At 38.4% G+C, this 16,246-nt stretch overlaps 1 protein-coding gene across 3 annotated transcripts in view; it reads right to left on the bottom strand.

The window, feature by feature from the left end:
- PLPPR5 (phospholipid phosphatase related 5) overlaps positions 1-16,246 on the bottom strand; it is a 204,369-nt gene that overhangs the window by 162,302 nt on the left and 25,821 nt on the right. For 2 of the 3 annotated variants that reach the window (XM_051624545.1, XM_051624544.1), the window contains exon 3: positions 8,568-8,862. The exons of the other annotated variant lie outside the window; for it this stretch is intronic. The gene's annotated coding sequence lies outside the window, so the exon portion shown is untranslated. The remainder of the gene's footprint in view (positions 1-8,567; positions 8,863-16,246) is intronic. 3 annotated transcript variants of the gene reach the window in all.

Here is a 16,246-nt window from a genome sequence, read left to right as displayed (position 1 = left end):
TCAAAGCACAAGATCAAAACACCTAAGGAGAAATAACTATAATGACCGCTTTGTTTTTGTTTTGTTTTTCTTTTCAGTATGATAGTAGTTGTCTCTGAACATAACAATGTATTTAAGTACTTCTTCTTAGCTGCACTAAAGGAATTTTTGGAGCTCCTTTTCTCCTCCATGCTCCTTCTGTAAGATCTAGTTACCCTCACATAAGATTTGAGTGCTCACTATGAGGTTTTCTTCATTAAAACTCATCAGATGTGGGATGCTGGGATCAAGTGCACCTTGATGAAGTTTGCAGATGTCACCAAGTTGAGCAGGAAAGCAGACACACCAGAAGGGAGAGCTACCCTCCAAGAAGATCTGGGGAGATGGGACACCAGAAGAAAATCTTCCCCTACGAGAAGAGTCGGACATTGTAATAAGCTCCCAAGGGAAGTGATGGATTCTTCAACACTAGACAATTGTAAGACTCTGCTTGACAGGGTGCTGGGTCATCTCATCTAAACCATGTTGCTACCTCAAAAGGTTGGAGCAGGTGACTCTTGAGGTCCCTTCCAACCTGGCCTTCTATGATTCTGTGATTCAGATTCCATATAACCTTTTACCTTCTTGTCTGGATTTTAATCCTTTTTTTATAATCCAAAGTACTGCTTTCATGTTAGGAATAATTCAGTTCAGAATAGTGTCAACACTAGCATTAAAAAGAATGACTTAGGCTTCCTCAAGCCATTGCTGTAAAGCAAAGTCTTCATTAAGATTGTCTACCAGTACATAAGCCATTAGCCGCACTTGCATTCTAAGGCTTCTGTCTATACTATAAATGTAAGGAAACTACTGGATTTTGATCCAAAGAAGTTTAGAAAAATATCAAATACAAGTTAATTAGTCATAAGATATACCTGTATTTATATCTGTTACTATAGTTACTGAAATCCAGACTGCTGTTCAACTAATGTTTCACAGATATATATCCAATAATTAAAAGAACCAGAATATTAAAATTTAAAATGAAAAATAATTTTCTAGTCTAAGGTATCCTGAAGGTGACTGTTTTTCTAGATTGTTCTCAGATTCCAACTCCTTCAGAATTCACACTGTAACTACTTCAGTTAACATTACACATACTATTTAACATATCTGTGCCTTTTCTTACTATTCTAAAATGAGTATCCCATAATAATTACCCATTTTCTTTCACAGAACTATTAGGAATATTAACATTTCTAGCACTCCTGAGATTCTCAGATGAAAAAACAGTACATATAAGGAGTTTGAAGAAACTTTGAATTGTCATAATTATAATTAAATCAAATTCTCAGATTCTCTTTTCTTCAGTTCACTGTTTCATTTTCTCCCACAGGGTGCCATTTGCAGAAAAGTATCTTAACTGATTTGAAATTCCATATTATAACTTGCTTTAGAAAAAATGTAAAATGCATCCATTGCACATTAATCGTTTGTATCCAGGAAAGATTGGTGAAGTTAAAGTACACTTTTGCAGTCACACCTGTGCAAAGAGAAGGACTCAGCAGCTTTCATCTTTTTCATTCCTGGAAGTAGCCACATAAGACAAAATGTGTAGCAGTATAATTGTTCCATAACTCCTGACATCAACCTGATATCTCATCAGAATCTGTTCACTGGGAACAGCAACTCACAACAACTTACATTAAATCTACCCTGATCTTCCTGACACTCTAGTTATGTACTTTGACATTCAGTCCTTACTTTTTCCTCTCAACCATTCTGAATTAATAACAGAGTAACAAATAATTTTATAAAATATGGTCTAAAGATTAAAAAACAACAACAAACAAACAAAAAAGCCAAGAATTTGTGATTTAAGAAACAGTTTTAAAAAAGAATAATAAATTCAACTCTTCCATGTTGTGTATGTCAAATCCTTGCTGGTTTCCTTCTGACAGTTTTCAGTGGAAAGACAGTCCTCTGGTTTACTTGAAGTTACTAGCTGAATGTTCCTGAGAGACACACATTTAGTGTGTGCCACAGTTATAAGAAATCTTGCAAAGTACAGCAAGATAAACAATTTTCAGAATCACATTCAGAATTTAAGATCATGACATTTGATTCATCAAAGATTACAGACTTATTAAAAATAAATGGTCTTGTTTTAACTTTCTGAATACCTGACTATTCACTAATAAGCTTAAATAGCTTCAAATTTTGATGTTTACTTTAAAAAGATATTACCTTTAAAAAAAAAAGCTTCCAGAGAATGAAATACACACCTTCAAGAAACACGTGCAATTATGACACCAGTATACATGCTTTCAGTATTCTCTTGATTTTTAGTTACCACTGCATCTGGGGCTGGTACTGACCTCCATTATATCAAGGGTAACCTCATAGCTTTATTTCACTAACCCAAATTTGATTTTAGCTTTATAATTCAGAGTTTGGACTTCCAATATTTAAGCATGCTTTAGTCATTTTAGTATATTATACTGCCACACAATGGAACTATATTTGCTCTGTAAGTACTTAGGAGTTCATATACTACCTGTTTTAACTTATGTGATGTGGAAATACAGATGGATTAGACAAACCAGCAGCTTACATCACTTACAGAGCTTCCTGAGCAGCACAACCATGAGCCCCATGCTGCCACTGCAAGAGCACCATGCAGTCCAGCCTTGGCCAACCCATGGGAGGAAAATGAGACATAAGTGACTGGCAAATGAGAACTGTCTCCACAGCTGCTTTAAAAAAAAATTCAGTGTTCTGCCAAATGTTTTTATCTGAAAACTTTCTACCTTCTTGTTTCAGCCAACTGTGAAACTCAAAGCCACTTTCTGAATTGTTCTACTGAGAAAAAATAGTAAAAGCATTGTATCTGATTTCTACTTTGTGTGGATATTTATACCTCTGGAAGTTAGTGCATACTAATATGCCTGAGGAAACTTTTCCCTTTAGTGTTTTTTTCAGTTTGTTTTAGAGACCTTCATCTGCTCTTTGCTAACTCATTCCCTTTGAAATAAAGTGCTCAGAGATTCTCCCACCACCCTTTCATTTTGCCCCCTTTAAAGTTGCTGCAGCAGGAGAAAATTGTTCAGTTTTTAACTCCAGCAGCCAGTGGGGAAAGCTTAAAACATTAAACAAATTGAACTACAAGCAAAACTGAATGGAAATAAAAAGAACATTAATTAACATTTTTATTCTATTTGGGGGGGTTGACTCATTATATTGGAATTAATTAGGCCAGTAATGACAGTAAAATATTAAATTTTTCCACCCTCTTTAAGGGACCAGGAAATTTCCAGTTCTAGTCCTACCAGACAGGAGCAATTTGATGCAATTTATTACTTTTCTGCACTTAAATACACAAGATTTCTGAAGACTTAGAGTAGTAGTAAAAAAATTGCTTAAAGCACTTGACAGATGTTAGAAATAAAATTAGATGTAATTCTAATTTATAGACAAATTATGTTTTAATCTTGCTTAAAAGATGTGTTATATTACAGTAACACATGCCTTTATGCAATACATAAAGATACATTGTAAAATGTCATATCTACTTGTGTCTATTTAAGGGGAAGTTACCATAATCTGATCCATAACACTGATATAGAGGATTTGGGGCAAATTAATAGAGGCTTTCAATAGCTGCAACAAGGTTTTTGGGAATATGAAGTTAGTTACATAGGTGCCTGGGAGTAGAATGGGAGATGACAGACATGAACTAAAAAGAGGAGGTGCTGACTTGACATTTGGAAAATAGTTTTTTGACAGTGACAGGACACTGAAGCAATGAAACAGGTTGTCCAGGTAGCCCAAGGAGTCACCAAATTAGGAGGTTTTAAAAACCCTGAGAAACCTACTTTGAACCAAACGTAGACCCTGCTCTGTGAAGTCAGTTGAGTGGGATCCTGGGCCCCATCCAACTGGCATGAGTCTGTGAGTCTATGAGAGGTCTGTGTAAAAGCCCAAAGTATAATTTCTTATAATACAGATTCTGAAGCATTCCAAACATTTCACATTTCCACAACACGCCCCCGCCCCCCCCCCAAAAAAAAAAATTCTGATTTTTAAAATCAGAAAGAAATCCCAAGGATGTACACATACTCAAAGTCTCCAGCTGTTTTGGAAGAGAACTGGCAGACAGTCACAATCATGTCATTGCCAGGCAGAGTCATTACTTGACTTCCGTGCTGTGGTCACTTCCTGTAAATGCATTCTTACACACAACCCTTCACAACCTAAAAGTGGTAGTTTAAGCTTCAACAGTGCAGAGGACCACTCTGAGATTCACAGTTTAAATTCAGAAGTGGTGTGTAAGAAACGGTATATGCCAGACCTCTGGGCAGTTATCCACACTTCTAAGCATTCAGGCATTCCTAATATTTGTATTGTATTGTCAATTTCAAGTTGCTTTTTTCTCTGCCCAAATGTTCCTATATAAAGTTATGGTAACTGAAAACCCAGTCACTCCCACCGCAGCTTCAGGTGCATGGTGATTTGTACCTCTGGTAGCATACATGTAAAATCATGGCTGTGAGCAACCCACAGGTATCAACTACAGGCTTCACACCTCAACTGTGGATTTGGAGTGCCCTGGGAATTAGTTCATACTTTTCTATTTTCAGATGATTCATCTCCTTTCACAGACATTAAATTCTGTGGTGTAATTACTAAAAAATCTTTCATGATCTTCTCGCTCAAAGATAAGTACTCAAATCATCTGGGATTAAGCTATAATTAATTATGGAAAGCATTCCTTACAATCACATCCACTTTTATGAAACAACCTAGTTTTTGCAGCAGTTTTTGCTCCTCACAGCTACCTTATGGTTGGGTGAAGGAGGCTTCAGTCCATGGTCCCCTTCGTGGTTGTGCAAGTGGGTCACTGCAATATCTCAGAAAGGAGGCTGCCTTCTGCAATATTCCTAGACACAAGGTACACTTAAGAAGTCAGAGCTGTCCTGTAATTGGGCACGGCAAAAGCCTCAGGCTCCTGCTACATTGTTTTTACAAAGGACAATATAATTCTACAGTTTTGTCTTCAAACTGTGTTTAATAAACATCTAAAATGCTGCAGAGGGGATTTAAAACACCACTGTTTCTTACAAGATGGGAAACAAATTTATTCTATAACTTTGTGTAGATTAAAAATGTTTCTGTAAATAGATCATAGGACTTCTGTTTGTGAGGACATACAGTATCTCAAAAGCAGCAATACCTATACATATTCACTGAGGCAGAAGCCAAGCACTGTTTACATAACTCTCCTCTGAAAAAAAAACTAACAAAAAAAAACCCAAAAAAACTTGCTTTCAGTCAGATAGTCATACAGCTGCATAGACTGTGCACTTGCAGAAATTGCAGGGGGTGGGGTGGTGGGGCACAGGGGAATTAAAAGCAGAACTGTTAGGTTTTTTTTCTCCTTAATGCTCTTTAATTTTTGTCTCGCCCTGCCCCCTGGCGGGACCAGAGCCCGCGGGTCCGTCACTTGCACAAAAGCACATTTGTACAATGTAACCCCGAAGTACACTGCATTTCTTATGTAGCTATTTGTGACAAAGAATGTGCATAACTTAATATATGAATGATTTAATGAAATACTAAGGGAAATGCTATAATTTTCTTATTGAATAAAAGGCTGTGTATTGATTTATCTATAAATTAACAAAGCACCAGCAGAATTTTCACAATGTTGCAATAAATACCCTTTCTATTCTCAATAGATATTTTATAGTCACAATTAAATGAGAACAGATAGTAAAATGGTAGTTTAGTAAGAGCATTAGCTATAGCATACTACAAAGTTTGTTTACTTATAGATAACATCAATTTCTTTTTTTATTTCTAGAAGGATCAACAAAGATGATAACACCCACCTGCTGTGTGTTACAGCTTGGTAGCTGAAAATGTACTTTAGATTTAATGGGCAGAAAGGACAAAAGCAGAATATGTTAAAAAAACCTTAAATATGTTAACAGTTGTCATTCAAGTGCTGCAATTCTGCTCTCACTGAATGATTTCCTCTAAGAGTTACAAAATAAAATACTACCGGCACAGATAAAAGCTAATTTTAACCTCCTCAGCATATTCAGCCATGTTTATATTGGTTTTGACATGCCTGGACTGCAACCTCAATTTCTTCACCCCATTTCAGCTAAAAACACTTCTGTGTATTCATGAACTCCCTCAGGCAGCCAGGTCACCCACTGGCACCTCAGCTTTCTCTTGCCTTGAACTACGGGTGTTGTAGATTCTGATGGCTGCAGGCAGCACATTCTGCTCTTGTCTAGGCTAGAGCTGTAGTGAAGGTGGAAATAAAAACATTCAGCCCCACTCAGTTCACTGAAGGTTTGACAGTCAAAACACCAGCACAGCAGTCTCTGAATACAGCGGCAGCAGATTGCAAGGGTTCACTGTTGCAAAAATAATGCCAAGACCAAGCTATGACACTGGAGTACATTCACCTTCCCCACACTCCAGGAACCCACACACAGCTCTTGATAAACCAGAACAGTCTCTACAGCAGCCAAAGCCCTGGCCACCTCATCTTCTTTCAGTGCACCTGCCTTCATCCATCCAAAACCAAACTGGATTCTTACACCTTTCCTTGCTTTCCTGCTACAGAGATCAAGGGTTACTTTTTAAAGTAAGTGTGTGTGTGTGTATATATATATATGTATGTCAGTGCAAACTGATAGAAAAGCTCAATCCTATTCTCACACAGACAATAGAAATCAGAAGTAACTGTAGAGGCATATGTAAGAACAAAGCACTCAAATACCAGAAAATATCAAAAACCAGAGCATCCATTGTGGCCTGGACTCTCAGCTAGTATTGAGCAGCATAATTTCCACTGCCTTCAACTTAACTGCTTTGCACTGACCAAGAATCCAGCCACATGTGACAGCTTCAGGCAAAGGGAGATTAGACATTTTATTGCAGTTACATAATAATTTGCCTAAATTGTGAATTTACAAGTTGCAATCACACAGGTCTATCCTGCAGAGGCATGTGAAAATGCCCCAAGCTGTGTGACACAGAATTACACAATGTTCCTGACTGATCAAAAACTTGGTAAGAAAGGGTAGGCCGCAGATGAAGATGAACTGCCAACTGCAGACTAAAACCAGAATAGTTAGAGGAAAATTCATTATGACTGTGTTATCACAGGACAACCTTTTTCTTTTTATCCATGCATCCGCAACCCAGGCTAATTTGTGCTCAGGTATTTAGGAATTATAAACTTTTATGTATCCCAGGTTCTGGGATACATAGGACTGTGCTTTCAGGGCTGTTTGATGGCTTATTTTAATAAGGCTCTAACAACATAATTAAAACCTGATGAGATCTCAGTTTGGCTAAATCCGCTTAAATTGGCAGGGTTACAAGTAGGTGCTATAAAGTCTAATTTAAAAAGATAAGAGTGCTCTCACTGTTTACATTGGAACACAAAGGATTCTTGTTCATCTCCAGTGACTGTAATTTATTTAGTCCCTGATTTATACAAATTTATATTCTAAATAGTGCAGATGAGAACTTGATCCTGCAATCCCTGCTTGTGTCCAACAAGATACACTCAGGTGAATAACAACCTTGATGTTCATATTCTAACTGCACACAGGAAATAAGTGAATAAATAAATAAGCACAAAGTTTTTTGACATTGGAAGGTACCTTAATTTTGTGATACTTTCTATTTTAAAACACTACCATGCTTGAAGTTGCTAGGTTGGGCCATCCAGCACATAAGCAGTTTTCTTGATATGATCAGGCCACTTTTTGCTGTGGACTGCTGAGAGCCCTCCCTCATGCAAGCAGTGTGCAGCAAATCCCTTGCAAAACTTGTATCCATTTCCTTTCAGACAGGATAATTTCACACAGGATAGTTTTGATAGCCTCACAAACTCTTTCCCTCAACCTATAATGGGGGAAGAGGGAAATGAACCTAAAGTGGGAAGATATTTCAGTGATATTTTAAGAAGTGTGAGGAATTCTATAGAATAAATTACTTCTGTATAATCACTAAATGGCTTTCATATAACCACTAAGTATCTGAGCATATTCTCCAGAAACATGTGCTTCTTGGCAGTCCCAGTCATCCCACTGTGAGACCACTAGAGGACTTGTTCTTTTTGCCCAGGATGTAGCCAGCATAACTTACCTGGCCTCCCTGACAAAATGTTAAACTGCTTAAAGGAAAGCAGCAAAGTACATGTCACAAGAAAACAAACAATCAAACAAAAAAGGTATGCGTTTCCTGGCAGTGTTATATACAGCAGAAACTAACACTATGCTTGTGTGTGTGTGTCCGTGTGGGCATGTGTGCAAGAAACTAGCAACTGTCCAGACAAACAGAAAAATGAATTCCAGGCAGGTGAATTTTAAAATTCTATTTGAGTTCACATTCTGTAGGGCTGCATCAGACATAACATGTTCAACTGCACAAAGTATATTGCAAGTACTTGTTTTCACTATAAAAAGAAACAAACTACAGCTAATTAAATATCACACTACCTCTGGAAAAGAAAACACAAGAGGCTGAGATGACTATCTGTACTCAGCCCAGTGACCAGGAATTGTAACTAAGGAACTTACCTTGCTGCTGGCTCAGGGCACTGATTTGATTTTTCATTGTGGACTGTGGTTTGGGCTCTTGCTCTCTGCAGCCTGACTGGCAGCATAATCCACCTTCTGGAAACACTTGATACAGAGATTTTGTTGCAATGCCTAGTGGGTACTATCAGGTTTTCCATCTCTTCAGACTCTAGTCAAGTGCTTTAAGCATTACAACCAAAACACGAATGACCCAGTCAGAGTATTAAATATTGATGCTTGTATATTTTCTGTCTCCTAAGCAACCATACTTCTCATCTTTCTTCTTTCAGAAGATCTAAACACAAAGACACACATAGAAAAGTTAATGCAAAAATATACATTATTATTTACCTCAGAAAGATACACATTCTCCTCTACCTGAAATATTTCTTTTGCCACAGCTTGTAAACAGTAAACACTAGAAAGACATGTGCATCACTTCTTTGGAGAAACGTAAAGGAAACTGTGTCTTGTGTTAAGGACCTCTCTGCCCATTCACATCATGGATCTCTGCCCGAGAACCTGGAGCGCTTCCTCCTCCCCATTGTCCAACCTTGGGGGTTGCAGGGCTGTTTTTCACACTTTTTCCTCACTCCTCACTACCTTTGTGGTGTTTTGCCCTTTCCTAAATACACTTTCCTAGAGGCACCACCATTTTTCACTGAGGGTCTCAGCTGTGCCCTGCTGTGGGGCTGGTGGAACCGTCTGGAACCGGCTGTGCCCGGCACGGGGCAGCCCCGGCCTCTCCTCACAGAGGCCGCCCCTGCAGCCCCCCTGCCAGCGCCTGGGCACAGATGCCCAGAACAAAGAAATCAAACAAAGAGAAAATTCAGAACATTTTCTGGGATCCAACGAAGTGAAACTTGCTCTAAGAATAACAATAGTTTGCTGATTTTCCTTGATAAGAACTGCTAATTTTCCCACTCACAAAAGGGACTTCTTTTTAGCAATTGTCTGAAAGTTGTGTGATCCCCTAGAGTCCAAGCAACTTGAAATTGAATTATTTTTAGTGAAATGAGTCATTGCAACCTTCCACTCACACTCATAATCACATCCATGCCTATTTCAGCTGGTCAAAATTATGATAAAAGAAATATATCACGAGCTGAAAAGCACTTGCATGAGAGAACTGATTTTGACAAATAAAGCTGATCCCAAGAGGCAGCTGTATCGCCTGTTAGCAGCTAATAGTAAACTGAAATTTCTAGCCTAATTCTCCTAAAACAGTTTTTACCTCAAGCGCAACTGTGAACTATTGCCTTTATATCTTAATTCAGGATGAATAAAATTCTTGACAGAAAAAAAAAACAAATCACCTCAATGTTTTCCTGAGGAAAATTCCACTTCCCAACCACTGGCCCAACTCCTTCAAGTAGTCTCTCTGTGCAAAAGCACTTTTAACAAAGTTCTTCCAGTAGGGAATATTATTTTATAAAATATGTTCAAAATACATGTCCATCACCCAGAAAATGCAGACACGTCCTAGCCTCTCCCTAATGAGCAATATAACTCTGCCCCCCAGATCAGCCAAAAGAAAATGTACCTCGGCAGAGCAGCAAACAAAATGGCAGCCTCTGGGCTCAGCACGGGCTGCTGGGGGGACACTCCCTGCTCCCTCCTCACAGGGCAGGCTTGGCGGCACAATGACGGCTAAGGAAGCATTCAAACGCGAGTCCAATCTATCTTGTGTCTATGACCTGCTAATAAAGCTATAAAGTAACAGCTTGGATTTAATTGTTGAGTACTCACTACCCCAAGGGGGGCGGGTCAGATCTAATTTTCTTATAGAACCTGCTATAGAAAGAGAGAATCTTCCTTTTGTGCATCTACTTCCTAATCTTTGATAAAGATTTAATATGGTTAGCACAAAAGGTCCACAAAAGGTCATTAAATCTTCTAATTTTATATTGAGCCCATTAGAATTTCTCCAAGTCCAACAACCACCCATTTTTTTTACTTGAAGCAAAGGAAAGTCATCACCACTTTCCTCATTCCTTTCAGTCTTTACATAGTAATGACTATTTAACCTGTGATAGTATAGATCAACACTTATATAATCAGGAGTCACCCTCTTATTGCATAGGAATGCTCCTCCTAACACAGCTGTAGAATTGCAGTACAGCTTCTTAGTGTTCAGGAACAAGAATCAAACACTTTTTCCTGGCCAAAGGTGCCAGAAATCGTGCTGATTGCATGTGCTCTCTCAGCCAAAAGCTGTCATGATTATTGTTTGCATCTTCCTACCAGGACAGAAAGTCCCATTCGCTACTGGTCTTTGGCACATTTGGGAGTAGATTTCCCAAAGTTTATTATGGGAAAATCTGGACCTTCATTAAAGTAAAGTAATGGGGTAATTTTTACACTTGCTTTCAGCTATAAAAAATACATATATTTTTAGGAAGCAGTTTATACATCTAGAAATTACCTTATTATTCTTTTGTTCCTGTGACTTCTCCAACAGGAGGATAGAAATAAAAAAGTTGTTTGTACTACGGTAGTGATTATATCCCCCGACCACGTCGGACTGTTCTAGGCACAATAAGTGCATGAAACAACGAAGTGACTTTAAACATAGAAAATGGAGAAAATCCCCTAGAGTATTAATATTGTATACACCAGAAGGGATTATTCTCTTCATGCATGAATTAGACTGTACACTGTTGCTACTTGTACTGAAAGTCCTTGATCCAATACCACATCTTGCAAGACTGTAGGTGGAATTAGATTTTCTTTCAAAGTCTGCAGATTGAGTGTTCCCTCACACACTTTCATTATACTGCTGTCAAAGTTCATTCTCACTGGCATTGTTATTTTTATTCTGAGAATGTTTTCAGATTGTAAGAGGCTGCAATGGAAAGAATCACTGACACAAATTTGGCACACTTTTCTATATGCAGTAGATGGAAACTCTGTCTGCATTGCAGGCATGACAATCAGCATATCCCACGGGTAAGACTGCTTGTTTCCCTCATCTGAAAGCAATACAAAGCATAGCTGCACCAACAGTCATAATTTACTTTCATGTGGTCAGCAACAGGGGAAAAGGAGAACTTAGTAAAATCTAGCATGTTCTGCTTGAATATGCATAGTCTGGAGCATTTCTGCAGCAAATTACTGACCTAAAAGTCCAGATGGTTTGTAAGCAGTGCTCTTACAAGTGATTTTCTCTCTGACCAAGCCAATCTGAAATCTGTTGTGCTTGTCTCTACTGAGAACAGCTTCTGACATACTGCAAATACATTGTTGAGTGGTTTTAATTTTTGAAAAGCTTTGTTTCTTCTTCTTATGCCTAATACCTTTGAACTTCCATAGAAGGACTAATCAAACCAAAAGGATACTCTGTCACAGGCTGTATGTGGATCAGATGTGCTCCTGTTGATGGTGCCAAGAGATGCCCCCCCAGAGGATTTGAATTGGGAACATGAAGAGACCATACGGTAGTAAAGATAATTTACATAGCACCTTTTATCACCAAGTATCGAAAAACACCTTGCAAATCACCTACTGTACAGGGAGAATTTCACTCAGAACTGAAATGAAAACACCTTTGGGGCAAAACTTGGCAGATACACAGCAGCACACAGTAATGCTATGAAACAACTTGTAACTAGTTGTGCAGAATAAAGTCATAGCAAACTGAAGTAATGAGAGGAACATAGACAAAAAAAACAATATATTTACAAATCAGTTACAAACTGCACAGTTTCACCCTATATGTGAGGCAATAATTTAATAAAACTAGTTTATTCCTCTTGATGAATGCAACTCTGTTAAAATTATCTGCAAATATAGACATTGAAAACAGAACACAAGGGAATGACTTCTATTAGTCTTACAGACTCGCTGTGTATATGTACAGTAGATGTGTCTACACTGTCTTACTCTCGATGCCCTAAAAGGTAAAGTAGCCAAGAGAAGTTATAGTTTTTTAATACTTGTTATTAGGAGGAAGTACAGGAGGGTCTGGACAGTTTCTGACACTGTCACGCGCGTTGCTACGTAAGTTAGAATAATAAAGAAAAAGCAGTTGTATCAAATACAAATCTATCCATGTTGGGAAAAATAAGCAGCAGGAGAAAGAGCACATGCACAAGTGAGTGCAACACACACCAAAGCCAGCAAAGAAAACAGTCTGTATTTGCAACAACATAAAATTACTTTAGTGAGGTCTGTTACTTTAAAATGTTACCTTCTTTGGTTACCATTGTACCACTCCCAGACTGACTCTGTTTCAGACCAGAAAATGTCTTACCTCCTTTAGATACAGTTATATCATGTTTATGTGCTGTAAGAATGAAACTTTAAATGCTGCTCAACAAATCAAATTAATATTGAGTAGACACATAACATGATTTAATTTATCCTGCGTATTTACAGAGCTCCCAGAACTTACTACAAAATAATTCACTGCACATAAAATGAAACTGGAAATGCAGTTTAGTATTTAAAGATACTTTTGAGAGGGATTTTCAAAGAACCCAGGAAGTTCAGCTGCAAGCTCCTACCTTCTGATTTTCTCTAAGAATTGCTGTCTACCCACAGTAGTCCAGGCCCAGTCACACAAAGTCACAGCAGTCTTAATACCATCTTCATCCTTATAACCTAGCCACAATGGTTCTTATCAACACAGAAAAGTAAAGATATAAAGACAATGTTACTGATTTTATAGTAAATAAATAGAAAGTCTTGTTTTCCTTCCAGCTTTGCAATTTTTTGTAACCAACGGTGCAACATTTTCAGCACAGCCATGTGACATGCAAAACGTATGTATTAAACATGATGCTAATTAGGAGCAAAGTCTTTTCTTGGAGCTGTTTCTTGGAGCTTAAAGTTGCCTGAGACAAGATACAGTGTCAAGATACTCCTGTTCTCTCCAACTGAGTAACAGCAGAGACTGTTTAGCAGACAGACCAATTCCTGGCTGTCTTGGAAACTGCGGGTTAGAAAAGACACCAAAGATGTCACACAGAAAACAGATCCCTGAGGGAGGGTAGTGCAGCCATGTACCGAGATTCTGTCTGCTTAACAACATGCACCTCATTAGCATTCCTTGAAAACATGCACTAGTGGTATCACTCCACAATTATGATGCCCATTTTCGTGGTCATGTTTTGTTCACCCTCCTGATTGTAGTACTTCCAATCAGAGGTGCAGAACAGCATGAATGTAGTGCACTCAAGCCCCAGGAGCAATTTTCTTTTTTCATTGTTAAAGTAAGAGTCATATGCACTAAAAGGATATGAAAAGACTATTATTAAACTACCTTTAAATATGTTTAATGGCACCACATGCTGACCCAGAAATTCCTTTCCTCCAAGCCTACACAAAGTAAAGGGCCTAATTGTGAATGCTTTCATTACTCTGTTGATAAATGTACCATATTGTTCATACATTTTCTGAAAAAATTGACACAGGCCCTTTGTAATGTTTTAAAGATAAAACTCCAATATATCTATTTAGGAAAGAAATCTTTGCTTCTGCAGTAAAAAAAAAAAAAAAAAAAAAAAAAAAAAAAAAAAAACCACACACACAAAAAACCACACAAAAAACAGCACTTCCCATATTTTAGATCCTCAAAGTGTTGAATGGATATTAAGCAATTTGTCCCTTACTGCCACCTCTCTCCTCCCCATTAATGTGTTTTCCCGATCCCGTTGTATTGCACATATGCTAGATGAGGAACTTTGCTACTCTGACCAAAGGAACTTCAGACAACCCTTACTGGTGCAACTGAAAGGTTTTAATTGGTTTTTACCAGCCAGAGCTATCTGTCAGATATCATATATTATTTGTAAAATCTGAGGAATGGAGAGTTTATTTTCTCCTGAGGCCAGCTTTGCAGCCATAACCTTGAGCTTCCCTGGGCAGGTTTCACAAGGAAATACCCTTTTTACTAGCTCCAATGGCCTTATTTACTATTACAACTAATAGAATGAGAATAAGCCAGAATCCTGTCTTTTGCAAGAGCTGGGATAGAAACTCACATGAAGTGCAGTCCCAGGGATGTTGTTTATACAAATACAAGGATGAACGTTATTGTCCTTAGCTTGTTCCAAGTAGCCCAGTGAAACAGCGCTTGACAATTCCTGCTGCTTATAGAGGACCACCCTCCTTTTCAGCCAGCAGGAAGCGCAGGCAAAAAGAGTTGGTTCTGCTCTATAAACCAGGGCCAGCTGTACAGGAATGGAGATGTGTAGAGCCAGAGCTCATCACAGCAGCACTGAGAGTCTGCCCTTCCAGAAAAAACAGTTGAGCTTAAAATGTTTTGCACTCCCATCCCCCCCAGAAACTCAGAAGCTCTTTGCAGCGTCTCTTCTTTCTGCTAGTGTTCAGCAGTGTAAAGTACACATATCCTTTAAATTTCAATTAAACCCCAAGGAGACTGAAGAGTTTGCAATGCAACAAGCATTAATTCAGCAGTCTCTGTTGGCAGAAGAGCATTCAATGTTCAAGTGCACTACAGTCATTTATCTTAAGCTTATCCAGGACACAATTTCTATAAGCTTGTGAGGGGAACACTATCCAGAAACAGTAAAATAAAAACATTGGAGCAGCTTGGCAATCCCACTTCCAAAAGAGACCAGCATAGAGGTAAAGCACAGCAGCCACGCATGTGCTATGACCTTGTGTTGCTTCATTGTCTTCCCTTTCTATCTCAAAATGGTACATGTTCTGAAAGTGCTCTGCCTCACACTTGCTTCCTCCAGGACTGAACGGTTACCTCTGCAGAAGCCATTCTGAAGAGTCATGATAAAATCCAACTTCCTGCTTTCATAACCAATACCAGCCATTCTAGAGAAAACAGCCCCTGTACAATAATCATCTCGTTCTTTGCCAATACTAATAGTATTTGCCAATACCAATAGTAAACAGTGCTCCAGGAAAATGCAGGCTGGCATTTTGTCATAGAGACAGCACTTCTTTATTATACAACAAAAAAACACATCAGTTTTATAGGTTGCCAAGTCAATCATCTTTGATTCAGACATCAGTTAAGCTTTTCTCTTGAAAAACTAACACACATGTGGCTTGTATTTTTCCGTTACATCCAGAGTTATATTCTGAATTCTGTTTTGGAAGCTGAAGCTACAGATTAAGTTTTGATGACAAGAATTATGAAGGTATTATTTGTAGAGGGTAGGACTTGCTAGAAAAATTTATACAGCTGAGAAAAAATACAAGATTTTTGGGTATGAAAGGATGTAGCAGAATTGCCTTTCTGGTGCCCCACAGAAAAATTTCTAAGCTGATTTATTGCACAACTTATGAAAGATTGGCACATGTTATAGAACAAAAATCATTGTTTTGTTCTCTTCTTCCCAGAACCATAAACCTACATTTTAAAAGCCACTGCAGAAGTGGAGGGTGAGATGGAAAGGTTGATCCCTGACTCACTTTTCAAGGGTAAGTCTCTTGCTACTTAACCTGGGAATTTTCTGTCTTCTGTTGCATTCTATGCTGCCATCATCTGGCTCTTTTCATAAAACCTGACATTTTCTAGATCTCAGTTATCTCCAGGTCTGAGTTTTGCCCTGGGTAGGAAGGTGGAATGCTTTTCGTGAAGTTACATCACAGTGAGAATTTACCCATGCAGGAAGCCCCTCTCCAGCCACCAAGCTCCCAGAATATTTACCCCAGCCTCATGGCCAGGCATCCAGCTCCTTTTGCCTAACTGAGCA

The sequence above is a fragment of the Apus apus genome, chromosome 7, assembly GCF_020740795.1.
Source record: "Apus apus isolate bApuApu2 chromosome 7, bApuApu2.pri.cur, whole genome shotgun sequence".
NCBI lineage: Eukaryota > Metazoa > Chordata > Aves > Apodiformes > Apodidae > Apus > Apus apus.
Note: the sequence above shows the minus strand (reverse complement) of the source record. Positions and strands in the feature narration are given on the sequence as shown.